Source organism: Apodemus sylvaticus, chromosome 8, assembly GCF_947179515.1.
Source record: "Apodemus sylvaticus chromosome 8, mApoSyl1.1, whole genome shotgun sequence".
Taxonomy (NCBI): Eukaryota; Metazoa; Chordata; class Mammalia; order Rodentia; family Muridae; genus Apodemus; species Apodemus sylvaticus.
In genome coordinates, this window is record NC_067479.1 from 77,906,650 (window position 1) to 77,923,059 (window position 16,410).

The 16,410-nt window shown below is 42.9% G+C and overlaps 1 pseudogene; it reads left to right on the top strand.

The window, feature by feature from the left end:
* Nucleotides 1–1,076: 1,076 nt before the first annotated feature.
* LOC127690771 (protein TMEPAI-like) lies at nt 1,077–1,750 on the top strand (annotated as a pseudogene).
* Nucleotides 1,751–16,410: the final 14,660 nt, after the last annotated feature.

Genomic DNA, 16,410 nt, shown 5'->3' on the forward strand with positions numbered 1-16,410 from the left:
GAAGAACAAAGTATGGACTCTGGTCCTTCTTAGAGGGGAGAACAAAATAACCACAGGAGGAGATACAAAGGCAAAATGTGAGGCAGAGCCTGAGGGAAAGACTGTCCAGAGACTGCCCCACCTAGGGCTTCATCCCATATACAGTTACAAAAGTAGACACTATTGTGGATGCCAACAAGTGTTTTCTGACTGCACCCTGATATAGCTGTCATCTGGGAGGCTCTGCCAGTGCATGAAAAGTACAGAGAGGGACACTCTCAGCCAACCACTGATCTGAGAACAGGGTCCCCAATGGAGGAGCTAGAGAAAAGACCCAAGGAGCTGAAGGGGTTTGCAGTGCCATAGGAGGAACAACAATATGAGCCACCCAGTACCCCCTAGAGCTACCAGGGACTAAACCATCAACCAAAGAGTACACACGGAGGGACCCATGGCTGCAGATGCATATCCAGTGAGGATGGCCTCATTAGACATCCAAGGGAGGAGAGGCTCTTGGTCCTGAGAAGGCTAAATACTCCAGAATAGGGGAATGCCAGGGCAGGGAAGCAGGAGTTGCTGGACTGGTGAGCAGGGTGAGGGGAGATGTGTTAGGGGACTTTCGGTGGGGGGGGGGGTGCGGGAAAGGGGAAAACATTCAAAATGTAAATAAAGAATATATCTACTTAAAAAATTAAAAAAAAAAACTAGCCATAAAAAAAAAAAAAAAAAACTCACAAAATCTCAATAAAGCGACTGAATCTCCTTGGACCTTAAGAGGAGCAGGCGAAGGTGCTGTTACTGATTACCTGGTGCTCAAACTGAGCCTGGCAATCCCGTGCCCTGGCCATCCACCAGTGCCCAGTATGGCGGGACTGTGGCATGCCACCCTGGGCCTCCTGATTTTCAGCCAGGGTACCCAGCTCACATAGAGTCTGCTCAGCATTGATCTCTGTTTGCGGGGCCCAAGCCCAGCAGGCCAACTAGGGCTGCTATTGCACCCTGAGCACTGCGCCTCACGGCTTGTGCTGCCCCTGACTGCTTGATGGGGGTCAACCGCACCACCACCACCGCCAGCCACCACAGCCACCAGGCAGCCCAGTGTCTCCTGGGTGTGCAACCGCCAGGGCTCTTTGTTCCCAGCATGGAGATCAAGGAGCTAGAGTTCATGGAGATCTTGGTCATCCTCATAATGATGATGGTGATGGTGGTGATGATGATCATGTACCTGCTGAGCCACTACAAGCTGTCAGCCTGCTCCTTCACCAGCTGACACAGCCAGGCCAGGGGAAGAGATGACAGACTGAATTCAGAAGGTGCCTCTGGCCCTCAGAGAGTAAGCTGACAGGAAGAATGCAGGAGCTGCAGGTCTATGCCCAGCCTCGGCCCACTGACTGCCTTGCCGAGATCCCCTTCATGCAGTGGAGCAGCTTCCAGCCCACCATGTAGACAGCGCCATGCTGGGAGGCCCCTGTCCACCCCCTCAGCAATAGCTCAATAACTCAGGGGCTTCAGTGGCACCTGCTACAGCAGTGGTGGGCACACGGAAGGGCCGCCTCCCAACTACAGTGAGGTCATTTGTCTCTGACCTGGCTCCTCCTCCCAGCACCAGCAAAACAAAAGGCAGTCATCCTCCCTGCCAGACGGGATCCAGCTCCATCACCTCACACTGCCCCACTGGAGAAAAAAAGGAGAAACAGAAAGGTCACCCCCGCTAGGAGTGGGGACCGAGGCACCTGTAGGCAAAACCACAGAAAATCTGTGCATTTTCTAAGAGAGAAGAGGGAGGAAGTCAGGGGACAAACAGGCCATGTGGCATTTGGTAGTTTTCCTGTCTATGTATAAACGTTTACCTTTCTGTGTGGTCTGAAAACAGAAGCTCAAGAAGCTTGCAAAAAGAAAAAAAAAAAAGAATACCATGTTTCTTTGGTGAGCCTTGTGTCTTGAAGGCAAAAGAGAAAATGTTCCACTCGTCTTTTCTTCACTGTTCTTAGTTGAGTTCCATAGGTGAATGCTTAATTTCTTTTGTTCATGATGACTTTACTTGACTTTAAAGACACATTTGCACAAAACCTTTGTTTAACATGTGTAATATTATATAAACGAATATATATATATATATAATGAATATATGTATAAATGAATATATATATTTATAAGAAGTCTGTATGTGGAAGAACAGTATTGCTGTGTTGGAAGAGGTGTATTCAAAAAAAGTTGTTTTCTGAACTAGAAGAGGAAAAAGTGGCAATTTTTTGAGTGCCAGCTCTGAAAATGTGTATTAACTTGTAAAGAAAATATCCAACAAAACAGGGATTTAGAACTATTTATATAAATGTTAATATTTTGCACTATTTTTAATGTATCAGTGTTTGTTTGATGGAAACTTCTAAAGAGTGTTTTGAGACTTGGAGAAATGTTGAGTTTCAGTCTGAGCAGAGCAGCTATGATGTATCCCCCAACCTTCCCCCACCCCACAGCCTCAGAGTGCCCCCATTGTGGAGGAAAACAGGTTCCCCAGGACCATACACCTGCAAGCCAATGAATGTTTCTGTCCAGACAGGCTGTGAACAGTCAAATATTCCCTGAAGAAAGGGAATGGTGTTGTCCCTCTGGATTACAGCTGAGTCAGGAACCCCCACACTCCAAAGAGGCACCCAGTTACAGATGCCTTTCCCAATTTGAAAATAAACTGTTACCACAGGGGCGGAAAAAGAAATCTCAACAATAGGGCTGCTCAAATAAGACTGAACAATTACGGGAGAACTGGAGAGGCAGCGGCAGCAGCAGCAACAGCAGCAGAGGCTGGTCCAGAGGAAGGGCCATCAGCAGTGGAACCAAGCTGACAGGGTCCAGGCAGACCCTGCGCCCACGAACACTGGCCATCGCTGGCCAGCCAGGCTGAAAGCAGCAGTGGATTTATGGCACCTTTCACTATGCAGAAGCTACTTCAGAAGTCTGCCTCCAGCCAGTAAGTTACGAGAGACTGGCCTCCATCTTGGTTCTCGGACACCAGAGAGATCAGATAGACTAAGGTATGCAAATACAACCCAAGACCAACATCGAGGGGGTCTAAGCCCGATGGGCGTTGGCCTGCACCCAGGCTCTGGGCAGGTCCAGGGCACCACCGGTGTGCAAACCTTGCCAGGAGGTTGTTTGCCCAGGCCAGCATGCAAGCTGCCTCCATTTTGCCTACGGGAAGCCAGGCAAAACTGGCTAACAGGCTAGCCTGAGGCTGACATTGATGGGGTTTAAGACGGTGAGGCCCTGGACTGCCCCCAGGCCCTGGGCTGCTCGGTGGGCCATCTGTGTGCCGACCCGGCCAGGAGGTTGTTAGCCCAGCAGACTCTCCCAGCACTCTCAGGGAGCACACGCACGCCGCCATTCTGGCCACCTGACAGACCCAATTAACACTCACAGCTGAGGGGAACTTTGCTTGGACATTGGCCTGCCAGGCTTTTGCCTGGACTCAGGGCCTGAGCAGGGAGGCTAGCCTTGTGTGGACCAACCCGGTTGGAGGTTCTGCTGGCCAGCAGAGGGATCAGCATGCAGAAAAGGTCCCTGCAGCATACACCCTCAGCACTCCCTGAAGGAGCAAACAGGCACAATCTGGTTCACAGACACAATCTAGGGCAAAGCACTCTAGGGCTGAAAGGGCACCCAAGAGGAGGACAGCACTTCAGCAATCTGCAACAGGGTAAACCCTGCCATCCAGTGTTCCAGAAATAGCCCTAGAACCTCTCAGGAGGCTGAAACACCAGCCAGAGACAAGACCAACTAGCTCCAGAGAACAAGATGGCAAAGGGCAAACGCAGGAACGCTACTAGCAGAAATCTAGGCAATATGGCAGCATCTGAACCAAACTCTCCAACATCAGCAAGTCCTGGTTATGCCAACACACCAGAGAAAAAAGATTTGGATTTAAAATCACTGATCATGATGCTGCTAGAAGAACACAAAAAGGACATAAATGAATCTCTTAAAGAAATAAAGGGGACCATGAATAAGCTAGAAACCCATATAATGGAAACACAAAAATCACTTAAAGAAATGCAGGAGAATAAGGCCCAAGAGATAGAAGCCAATAAAGAAGAAAGGCAAAAAAAAAAAAAAAAAAAAAAAAAAAAAAAAAAAAAAAACTTAAAGAAATGCAGAATAACTTGCATCAACAGGCAGAAGTCATGAAAGAGGAAACACAAAAATCTCTTAAAGAATTACAGAAAAACACAAACAAAAAATGATGGAACTGAGCAAAACCATCATGAATCTAAAAACAGAAGTAGAAACAACTAAGAAATCACAAAGGGAGACAACTTTGGAGATAGAAAACCTTGAGAAGAAATCAGGGGCCATAGATGCAAATATAAACAACAGAATACAAGAGATGGAAGAAAGAATCTCATATCCTGAAGATACCATAGAAACCTTTGATTCAACTGTCAAAGAAAATGCAAAATGCAAAAAGCTTGCATCCCAGAACATCGAGGAAATCCAGGATACAATGAGAAGACCAAACCTAAGGATTATAAGTATAGATGAGAGTGAAAATTTACAACAGAAAGGGCCAGCAAATATCTTCAACAAAATTATGGAAGAAAACTTTCCCAACTTAAAGAGATAGATGCCTATGAATATACAAGAAGCCCACAGAACTCCAAACAGACTGGACCTGAGCAGAAATACCTCCTGTCACATAATAATCAAAACATAAAATGCACTAAACAAAGAAAGAATATTAAAGGCAGTAAGAGAAAAAGGCCAAGTAACATATAAAGGAAGACCTATCAGAATCACACCAGACTTCTCACCAGACACCATGCAAGCTAGAAGATCCTGGGCAGATCTCATGCAGACTCTAAGAGAACATAAATGTCAGACAAGACTACTATACCCAGCAAAACTCTCATTCACCATAGATGGAGGAACCAAGATATTCCATGACAAAACCAAATTTACACAATATCTTTCCACAAACCCAGCTCTGCAAAGAATAATAGGAGGAAAACTCCAATACAAGGAGGGAAACTACACTCTGGAAAAAGCAAGATAGTTACCTTCCTTCATCAAACCCAAAAGAAGATAACCACTCAAATATAAAAGGAACATAAAAAATGACAGGAAGTGATAATCACGATTCCTTAATATCTCTTAACATCAATGGTCTCAATTCCCCAATAAAAAGATATAGACTAACAGACTGGATAATAAAACAGGACCCTAAAATTTGCTGCATACAGGAGACACACCTCAGTGTCAAAGATAAAAACTACCTGAGAGTAAAAGGCTGGAAGACAAACTTACAAGCCAATGGTAACAGGAAACAAGCAGGAGTAGCCATTCTAATATCAGATAAAATTGACTTTCAACCTAAAGTCATCAAAAGAGACACAGAAGGACACTTCTTGCTGATCAAAGGAAAAATCCGCCAAGAAGAACTTTCTATTCTGAACATCTATGCACCAAATGCAAGGGCACCCTCATTCGTAAAAGAAACTTTACTAAAGCTCAAAGCACACATTGCACCTAACACAATAATTGTGGGGGACTTCAACATTCCACTCTCCTCAATGGACCAATCGGGAAAACAGAAACTAAACAGGGACACAGTAAAACTAATTGAAGCTTTGGACCAATTGGATTTGACTGATATTTATAGAACATTTCACCCTACAGCAAAAGAATATACCTTTTTCTCAGCACCTCATGGTACCTTCTCCAAAATCGACCATATAATTGGATACAAGGCAGACTTCAACAAATATAAGACAATCTAACTAATCCCATGCCTCCTATCAGATAACTATGGTGTAAGAGTGGTTTTCAATAGCAACAAAAACAACAGAAAGCCCACATACACATGGAGGCTGAATAATACTCTACTCAATGACACCTTGGCCAAAGAAGAAATAAAGAAAGAAATCAGAGACTTTTTAGAATTTAATAAAAATTAAGGCACAACATACCCAAATCTTTGGGACACAATGAAAGCAGTGCTAAGAGGAAAACTCATAGCCCTGAGTGCCTCCAAAAAGAAAATGGAGAGTGCACCCACTAGCAGCTTAATGACACACCTGAAAGCCCTGGAACAAAAAGAAGCCAATTCCCCCAGAAGGAGTAGAAGACAGGAAATCATCAAACTCAAGGCTGAAATCAATCAAGTAGAAACAAAGAGAACCATACAAAGAATCAATGAATCCAGGAGCTGGTTCTTTGAGAAAATCAACAAGATAGATAAACCCTTAGCCAGACTGACCAAAGGGCACGGAGAAAGTATCCAAATTAACAAACTTAGAAGTGAAAAGGGAGATATAACAACGGAAACTGAGGAAATCCAAAAAATCATCAGATCCTACTACAAGAGCCTATACTCAACACAACTGGAGAATCTGGAGGAAATGGACAATTTCCTTGACAGATACCAAATACCAAAATTAAATCAGGACCAAATAGATTATCTAAACAGTTCCATAACCCCTAAAGAAATAGAAGGAATCATAGAAACTCTTCCAACCAAAAAAAGCACAGGACAAGATGGTTTCAGTGCAGAATTCTATCAGACCTTCATAGAAGACCTAACACCAATACTCTTCAAACTATTCCACAAAATAGAAACAGAAGGAACACTACCCAATTCCTTCTATGAAGCCACAATTATGCTGATACCAAAACCACACAAAGATCTAACAAAGAAAGAGAACTTCAGACCAATTTCCCTTATGAACATCGATGCAAAAATACTCAATAAAATTCTTGCCAACCGAATCCAAGAACACATCAAAACGATCATCCACCATGATCAAGTAGGCTTTATCCCGGGAATGCAGGATTGGTTCAATATACGGAAATCCATCAATGCAATCCACTATATAAACAAACTCAAAGAAAAAAATAACGTGGTCATTTCATTGGATGCTGAAAAAGCATTTGACAAAATTCAGCATCCTTTCATGCTTAAAGTCTTGGAAAGAACAGGAATTCAAGGCCCATACCTAAACAGAGTAAAAGCAATATACAGCAAACCGGTAGCCAGCATCAAACTAAATGGAGAGAAACTTGAAGCAATCCCACTAAAATCAGGGACTAGACAGGGATGCACACTTTCTCCTTATCTTTTCAATATTGTACTTGAGGTACTAGCTCGGGCAGTTCGACAACATAAGGAGGTCAAAGGGATACAAATTGGAACGGAAGATTCAAACTATCATTATTTGCAGATGACATGATAGTCTACCTAAGTGACCCAAAAAACTCCACTAGAGAACTACTACAGCTGATAAACAACTTCAGCAAAGTGGCAGGTTATAAAATCAACTCAGGCAAATCAGTGGCCTATACTCAAAGGATAAGCAGGCTGGGAAAGAAATTAGGGAAATGACACCCTTCACAATAGCCACAAACAGTATAAAGTATCTTGGGGTGACTCTTACCAAACTTGTGAAAGATCTGTATGAAAAGAACTTCAAGACTCTAAAGAAGGAAATACAAGAAGACCTCAAAAAATGGGAAAACCTCCCATGCTCATGGATCGACAGGATCAATATAGTTAAAATGGCCTTTTTGCCAAAAGCAGTACACAGATTCAATGCAATACCCATCAAAATCCCAACTCAATTCTACACAGTGTTAGAAAGAGCAATCCCCAAATTCATCTGGAATAACAAAAAAACCAGGATAGCTAAAACTATTCTCAACAACAAAAGAAATTCTGGGGGAATATCCCTGACCTCAAGCAAACTACAGAGCAATAGTGCTAAAAACTGCATGATATTGGTATAGTGACAGGCAGGCAGATCAATGGAACAGGATTGAAGATCCAGAAATGAACCCACACACCTATGGCCACTTGATCCTCTACAAAGGGGCAGAAAACATCCAATGGAAATAAGATAGCCTTTTCAACAAATGGTGCTGGTTCAACTGGAGGTCAGCATGCAGAAGAATGCGAATTGATCCATCCTTGTCTCCTTGTACTAAGCTCAAATCCAAATGGATCAAGGACCTCCACATAAAGCCAGACACTTGAAGCTAATAGAAAAGAAACTGGGGTAGACCCTTGAGGACATCGGTACAGGGAGAAAATTTCTGAACAGAACACCAATAGCGTATGCTCTAAGATCAAGAATTGACAAATGAGACCTCATAAAATTACAAAGTTTCTGTAAGGCAAAGGACACCATCAAAAGGGCAAATCGGCAACCAACAAATTGGGAAAAGATCTTCACCAACCCTACATCAGATAGAGGGCTAATATCCAATATGTATAAAGAAGTCAAGAAGTTAGACTCCAGAAAACCAAACAACCCTATTAAAAATGGGGTACAGAGTTAAACAAAGAATTCTCACCTGAAGAACTTCGGATGGTGGAGAAGCATCTTAAAAAATGCTCAACTTCAATAGTCATTAGGGAAATACAAATCAAAACAACCCTGAGATTTCACCTTACACCAGTCAGAATGGCTAAGATTAAAAATTCAGGAGACAGCAGGTGTTGGCGAGGATGTGGAGAAAGAAGAACACTCCTCCACTGTTGGTGGGGCTGCAAATTGGTACAACCACTCTGGAAATAAGTCTAGCGGTTCCTCCGAAAACTGGGCACCTCACTTCCAGAAGATCCTGCTATACCACTCCTGGGCATATACCCAGAAGATTCCCCAGCATGTATTAAGGATACATGCTCCACTACATTCATAGCAGCCCTATTTATAATTGCCAGAAGCTGGAAAGAAGCCAGGTATCCCTCAATAGAAGACTGGATGCAAAAAATGTGGTATATATATAAAATGGAGTACTATTCAGCCATTAGAAACAATGAATTCATGAAATTCTTAGGCAAATGGATGGAGCTGGAGAGCATCATACTAAGTGAGGTAACCCAGACTCAAAAGATGAATCATGGTATGCACTCACTAATAAGTAAATATTAACCTAGAAAACTGGAATACCCAAAACATAATCCACACATCAAATGAGGTACAAGAAGAATGGAGGAGTGGCCCCTTTTTCTGGAAAGACTCAGTGAAGTAGTATAGGGCAAAACCAGAACGGGGAAGTGGGAAGGGGTGGGTGGGAGGACAGGGGGAGAGAAGAGGGTCTTATGGGACCTTTGGGAAGTGGGGGATCAAATGGGGAAATCATTTGAAATGTAAATAAAAATATATTGAATAATAATAATAAAAAAAAGAAGACTGAACAATTACAACAGCTGCTGACATGCCAGTGGGGATGGAGTAGTTTTACAAGGCTCCAGCTCTAAATAATGAACTGTGGTCAAATAACAGCAAAGAGAGGTAGAATTAATCTTCCTGTGATGAGCCCTCTGACTGGTTATCTAATACCCGGTGGCCATCTCTACCAACATCAACAAATAGGCCATTGTAAGTGGACCTAGCAGGCAACATTTATATATTAATTTTTGTGTGTATAACAAGAGTTATTTTCAAGAAGAGGCTGTGTATTTGATAGTGAGGAGGAGGCACAGGAGTAGTTTAAGAGAAGAAGAGGAACTGTTGTAGATATATTTAATTAAGAAAATCATTAAGAAGGAACTAAGGAGAAACCTAGAAATTTAGCTGACTGCTGGAATTCCCTTTCTCCCTTATCCTAATTGGCTATGAAAGCAAACAGCTTTACATGTCTGTCATCAGACCTTCCACACCATGATGATCCAATAGTGAACCAAACTAAAACTTGCCCTTATTTTCTTCTTGCCAGGAATTTGGTTACAAAAATGAAAATAGTGCCTAAGGAATAGATCTGCCTGACCCTGGTAGGACGTCATCTTAAGTTGTATGTATTTCTTAGATACTATTCTAGTGCTGCCCATAGCCAAGATAACTAACGCTTGTAAAACAAAGCATTTAATTGGGGGCTCACTAAATTTTAGAGATTTAGTACATTGTCATCATGGTAGACAGCATGGCAAAATGCAGGCAGACAATGGAGCACTAGTAGAGAGCTACATCTGATCTGTAGGCATAGAGGCAGGTATAGAACTGTGCCTAGAACAGGCTTCTGAAAACTCAAAGTCCATCCTCCAGCAGGGCCACACCTTCTAATCCTTTTCAAATAGTGCCACTCTCCAAGGACTAAGCATTCAAGTACATGAGCCTGTGGGGTCATTCTTATTCAAGCCACCATATAGTTTATTACCAAACTAGGTCACAGTTTTAGACAATTGAGGCTTCAGTTCAGGAATCAATCAAAACCTCCTATAAAAGGGCCATGGTGTTTGGAAAGGGTACTTATAAGGATTTGGCCTTGGGAGTAAGAGGAACAGGAAGAGGATTAGGAAGAGCGAGAGGGAGAGGGAGAGGGAGAGAAAGAATCTGGTTTATCAGGGAAAGATGGAACTTGTTTGTAGAGTGGAGAATAAGTATGATTGATTTCAGGGGTGGAGTATTTTCCTTTAGGCAGTATCTAAAGAAAAAACAAAAAATTACCAAAATGTGATTTCACAAATTTCTGTTAAAAGTTGTTCACTGTGTTATTTTATACCCTGCATCCAATGTCATAGTAGGACAAATGTTTCATGACACAAATAATCTTTGAATCAATACATGATAGTTTGCATATTTAATCAGTTACTTAAAAGAGTATTTACATAAGCTGAGGTAAGATAAAGTGATCAAAGATAAGTTGTGCCCATATGTGTATCTTCAATAAATGTTGGCATTTCATTGCAAATACGTAAAGGCATCATTCTTTGGATCTTGTAATGTGTACACTTGGTTGTAAACCACAGGATCTGTAGGTTCTGTGAGGGCTTTTCTAGGAAGCAGAAGCTGAGGTTGGAAATCCCTCCCCTATGGTGAGTGACACTTTCTGGCTGTTGAGAAGTTGAGTAGTTGGTCATTCTGTCTTTGCTGTTTATTGTTGAGTGTGTATATTACTATAGATGCTTTCTCCAGAATTCTTTCTACATTTCAGTCTTTACCTTTTCTATCCTTCCAATGTGAACCAAAGAACAGCAATTCTCAAGAATTCTTATTTTCTTTTTAAAATTTCCAATAAAAAAAATCAAAATAAGATATCAACACTGCAAGCAGCAGCAGCAGCAGCAGCAGCAGCAGCTGGTCCAGAGGAAGGGCCATCAGCAGTAGAACCAAGCGGACAGGGTCCAGGCAGACCCGGCGCCCACGACCACTGGCCATCGCTGGCCAGCCAGGCTGCAAGCAGTGGCGGATTTACGGTGCCTTTCACCACACAGAAGCCACATCAGAACTCTGCCTCCCACCAGTCAGTTACGAGGGCTCCATATTGGTTCTCGGTCGCCAGAGAAATCAGCCTGAGGTACGCAAATATAACCCGAGACCAACATCGCGGGGGTCTAAGCCCAACGGGCGTTGGCCTGCACCCAGGCCCTGGGCTGATCGGGGGGCCACTGGGGTGCAAACCTGGCCAGGAGGTTTTTTGCCTCCCGGGCAAGCGCGTGCACCACCACCATTTTGCCTAAGGGAAGCCAGGGAGACCTAGCAGGCAAAACCAAACCGGCTAACAGGCATAGCCCGAGGCAGACATAGCAGGGGTCTCAGATGGTCAGGCCCTGGACTGCCCCCAGGTCCTGGGCTGCTCGGTGGGCCATCTGTGTGCCGACCCAGCCAGGAGCTTGTTTGCCTGGGCCGGCATGCACCGCCGCCATTTTGCCTACGGGAAGCCAGAGAGACTAGCAGACAAAACCAAACCAGCTAACAGGCATAGCCCAAGGTGGACAAAGCAGGGGTCTCAGACGGTCAGGCCCTGGACTGCCCCCAGGCCCTGGGCTGCTCGGTGGGCCATCTGTGTGCCGACCCGGCCAGGAGGTTGTTTATCCGGGCCAGTTTGCACACCACCGCCATTTTGCCTACGGGAAGCCAGAGAGACCTAGCAGGCAAAACAAAACCAGCTAACAGGCATAGCCCGAGGCAGACATAGCAGGGGTCTCAGACAGTCAGGCCCTGGACTGCCCCCAGGCCCTGGGCTGCTCGTTGGGCCATCTGTGTGCTGACCCAGCCAGGAGGTTGTTAGCCCAGCAGACTCTCCCAGCACTCTCAGGGAACTCACGCACGCCACCATCCTAGCCACCTGACACACCCAATTAACACCCACAGCTGAGGGAACTTTGCACCGACATTGACCTGCCAGGCTTTTGCCTAGACTCAGGGCCTGAGCAGCTAGGCTAGCCTTGTGTGCACCAACCCGGTTGGAAGTTCTGCTGCCCAGATCAGCCTGGGCGGCAGCACCACATCTCCAAGTCCTGCAAGTGGCTAGCTGGGTTTCCGGGCGGCCAGCTGGGAGAAGTCAGTGTGCTCCAGTGAATCCAGCGGGCCCCAGCGGGAGCCTTCGGGTGCCTGCTTTGGGATCTGAACAGCCTGGGCAGCAGCACCCTGTCTACAAGCAGTGCAGGAGGTAAGCTGTGCACCAGAGGCCAACTGGGAAGGGTCAGCTTGAACTGGTGAGTCCAGCACTGACAAGACAAACTAACACCAGTGAGAACTAGATGGCAAAAGGCAAACGCAGGAACGTCACTAACAGAAATCAAGGCAATATGGCAACATCTGAACCCAATTCTCCTCTACCAACATGTCCTGGATACCCCATCACACCAGTAAAACAAGATTTGGATTTAAAATCACTGGTCATGATGCTGGTACAGGAACACATGAAGGACATACTTAAAGAAATTCAGGAGAAAATGGATCAAAAGTTAGAAGCCCTTGCAAGGGAAACACAAAAATCATTGAAAGAAATCCAGGAGAATACAAAAGCCAACAAGGAGGAAATGCAAAAAACACTTAAAGAAATACAGGAGAACTTTGGTCAACAGGCTGAGGTCATGAAAGACGAAACACAAAAATCTCTTAAACAAATACAGGAGAACTTTGGTCAACAGGCTGAGCTCATGAAAGAGGAAACACAAAAATCTCTTAAAGAATTACAGGAAAACACAAACAGGCAAGTGAAGGAGCTAAGCAAAACCATCCAGGATCTAAAATCAGAAGTAGAAACAACTAAGAAAACTCAAAGGGAGACAACTTTGGAGATAGAAAGCCTTGGGAAGAAATCAGGGGACAGAGATGCAAATATCAACAACAGAATACAAGAGATAGAAGAAAGAATCTCAGATGCTGAAGATTCCATAGAAACCATGGACTCAACAGTTAAAGAAAATGCAAAATGCAAAAAGCTTATAACCCAAAATATCCAGGAAATCCAGGACACAATGAGAAGACCAAACCTAAGGATTACAGGCATAGATGAGAGTGAAGATTTACAACTTAAAGGGCCAGCAAATATCTTCAATAAAATTATGGAAGAAAACTTCCCTAACCTAAAGAGAGAGATGCCCATGAATATACAAGAAGCCTACAGAACTCCAAAGAGACTGGACCAGAACAGAAATACTTCCCGTCACATAATAATCAAAACACCAAATGTTCTAAACAAAGAAAGAATACTAAAGGCAGTAAGAGAAAAAGGCCAAGTAACATATAAAGGAAGACCTATCAGAATCACAGCAGACTTTTCACCTGAGACTATGAAGGCTAGAAGGTCCTGGGCAGATCTCATGCAGACTCTAAGAGAACACAAATGCCAACCAAAACTACTATATCCAGCAAAACTCTCAATCACCATAGATGGAGAAACTAAGATATTTCATGACAAAACCAAGTTTACCCAATATCTATCCACAAACCCGGCCCTAAAAAGAATAATAGGAGGACAACACCAATACAAGGAGGGAAACTTCACCCTGGAAAAAGCAAGATAGTAACCTTTCATCAAACCCAAAAGAAGTTAAGCATTCAAATTTAAAAAATAACGTCAAAAATGATAGGAAGTAACAATCACTATTCCTTAATATCTCTTAACATCAATGGACTTAATGCCCCAATAAAAAGACACAGACTAACTGAATGGATACGTAAACAGGACCCTACATTTTGCTGCTTAGAGGAAACACACCTCAGGGTCAAAGACAAACACTACCTTAGAGTAAAAGGCTGGAAGACAATTTTACAAGCAAATGGTCTCAGGAAGCAAGCTGGAGTAGCCATTTTAATATCAGATAAAATTGACTTTCAACCCAAAATCATCAAAAGAGACCCTGAGGGACACTTCTTGCTGGTCAAAGGAAAAATACAAAAAGAAGAACTGTCAATCCTGAACATCTATGCCCCAAATGCAAGGGCACCCTCTTTCATAAAAGAAACTTTATTAAAACTAAAAGCACACATTGCACCTAACACAATAATTGTGGGTGACTTCAACACTGCACTTTCCTCAATGGACTGATCAGGAAAACAGAAACTAAACAGGGACACAATGAAACTAATTGAAGCTTTGGACCAATTAGATTTAACAGATATATATAGAACATTCTATCCTAAAACAAAAGAATATACCTTTTTCTCAGCACCTCATGGTACCTTCTCCAAAATCGACCATATAATTGGTCACAAGACAGACCTCAACAAATATAAGAAGATAGAACTAATCCCATGCCTCCTATCTGATTACTATGGAGTAAAAGTGGTCTTCAATAGCAACAGAAACAACAGAAAACCCACATACACTTGGAAACTGAACAACACTCTACTCAATGATACCTTGGTCAAGGAAGAAATAAAGAAAGAAATTAAAGACTTTTTAGAACACAATGAAAATGAAAACACAACATACCCAAATCTATGGGACACAATGAAAGCAGTGCTAAGAGGAAAACTCATAGCCCTGAGTGCCTCCAAAAAGAAAATGGAGAGAGCATACATTACCAGCTTAATGACACACCTGAAAGCCCTAGAACAAAAAGAAGCTATTTCGCCCAGGAGGGGTAGAAGGCAGGAAATCATCAAATTCAGGGCCGAAATCAATCAAGTAGAAACAAAGAGAACCATACAAAAAATCAACAAAACCAGGAGCTGGTTCTTTGAGAAAATCAACAAGATAGATAAACCCTTAGCCAGACTGACCAAAGGGCACAGAGAAAGTATCCAAATTAACAAACTTAGAAATGAAAAGGGAGATATAACAACGGAAACTGAGGAAATCCAAAAAATCATCAGATCCTACTACAAGAGCCTGTACTCAACACAACTGGAGAATCTGGAGGAAATGGACAATTTCCTTGACAGATACCAAATACCAAAATTAAATCAGGACCAACTAGACCATCTAAACAGTCCCATAATGCCTAAAGAAATAGAAGGAGTCATAGAAAGTCTTCCAACCAAAAAAAGCACAGGACCAGATGGCTTCAGTGCAGAATTCTACCAGACCTTCAAAGAAGAGTTAACACCAATACTCTTCAAACTATTCCACAAAATAGAAACAGAAGGAACACTACCCAATTCCTTCTACGAAGCCACAATTACGCTGATACCAAAGCCACAAAAAGATCCAACAAAGAAAGAGAACTTCAGACCAATTTCCCTTATGAACATCGATGCAAAAATACTCAATAAAATTCTTGCCAACCGAATCCAAGAACACATCAAAACGATCATCCACCATGATCAAGTAGGCTTTATCCCGGGAATGCAGGGTTGGTTCAATATACGGAAATCCATCAATACAATCCACTACATAAACAAACTCAAAGAACAAAACCACATGGTCATTTCATTGGATGCTGAAAAAGCATTTGAAAAAATTCAGCATCCCTTCATGCTTAAAGTCTTGGAGAGAACAGGAATTCAAGGCCCATACCTAAACATAGTAAAAGCAATATACAGCAAACCGGTAGCCAGCATCAAACTAAATGGAGAGAAACTTGAAGCAATCCCACTGAAATCAGGGACCAGACAAGGCTGCCCCCTTTCTCCTTATCTTTTCAATATTGTACTTGAGGTACTAGCGCGGGCAATTCGACAACATAAGGAGGTCAAAGGGATACAAATTGGAAAGGAGGAAGTCAAACTATCATTATTTGCAGATGACATGATCGTCTACCTAAGTGACCCAAAGAACTCCACTAGAGAGCTCCTACAGCTGATAAACAACTTCAGCAAAGTGGCAGGTTATAAAATCAACTCAAGCAAATCAGTGGCCTTCCTATACTCAAAGGATGAGCAGGCTGAGAAAGAAATTAGGGAAATGACCCCCTTCACAATAGCCTCAAACAGTATAAAGTATCCTGGGGTGACTCTTACCAAACATGTGAAAGATCTGTATGACAAGAACTTCAAGACTCTGAAGAAGGAAATGGAAGAAGACCTCAAAATATGGGAAAACCTCCCATGCTCATGGATCGGTAGAATCAATATAGTTAAAATGGCCATTCTGCCTAAAGCACTATACAGATTCAATGCAATACCCATCAAAATCCCAACTCAACTCTTCACAGAGTTAGAAAGAGCAATTATCAAATTCATCTGGAACAACAAAAAACCCAGGATAGCTAAAACTATTCTCAGCAACAAAAGAAAATCCGGGGGAATCAGTAACCCTGACCTCAAG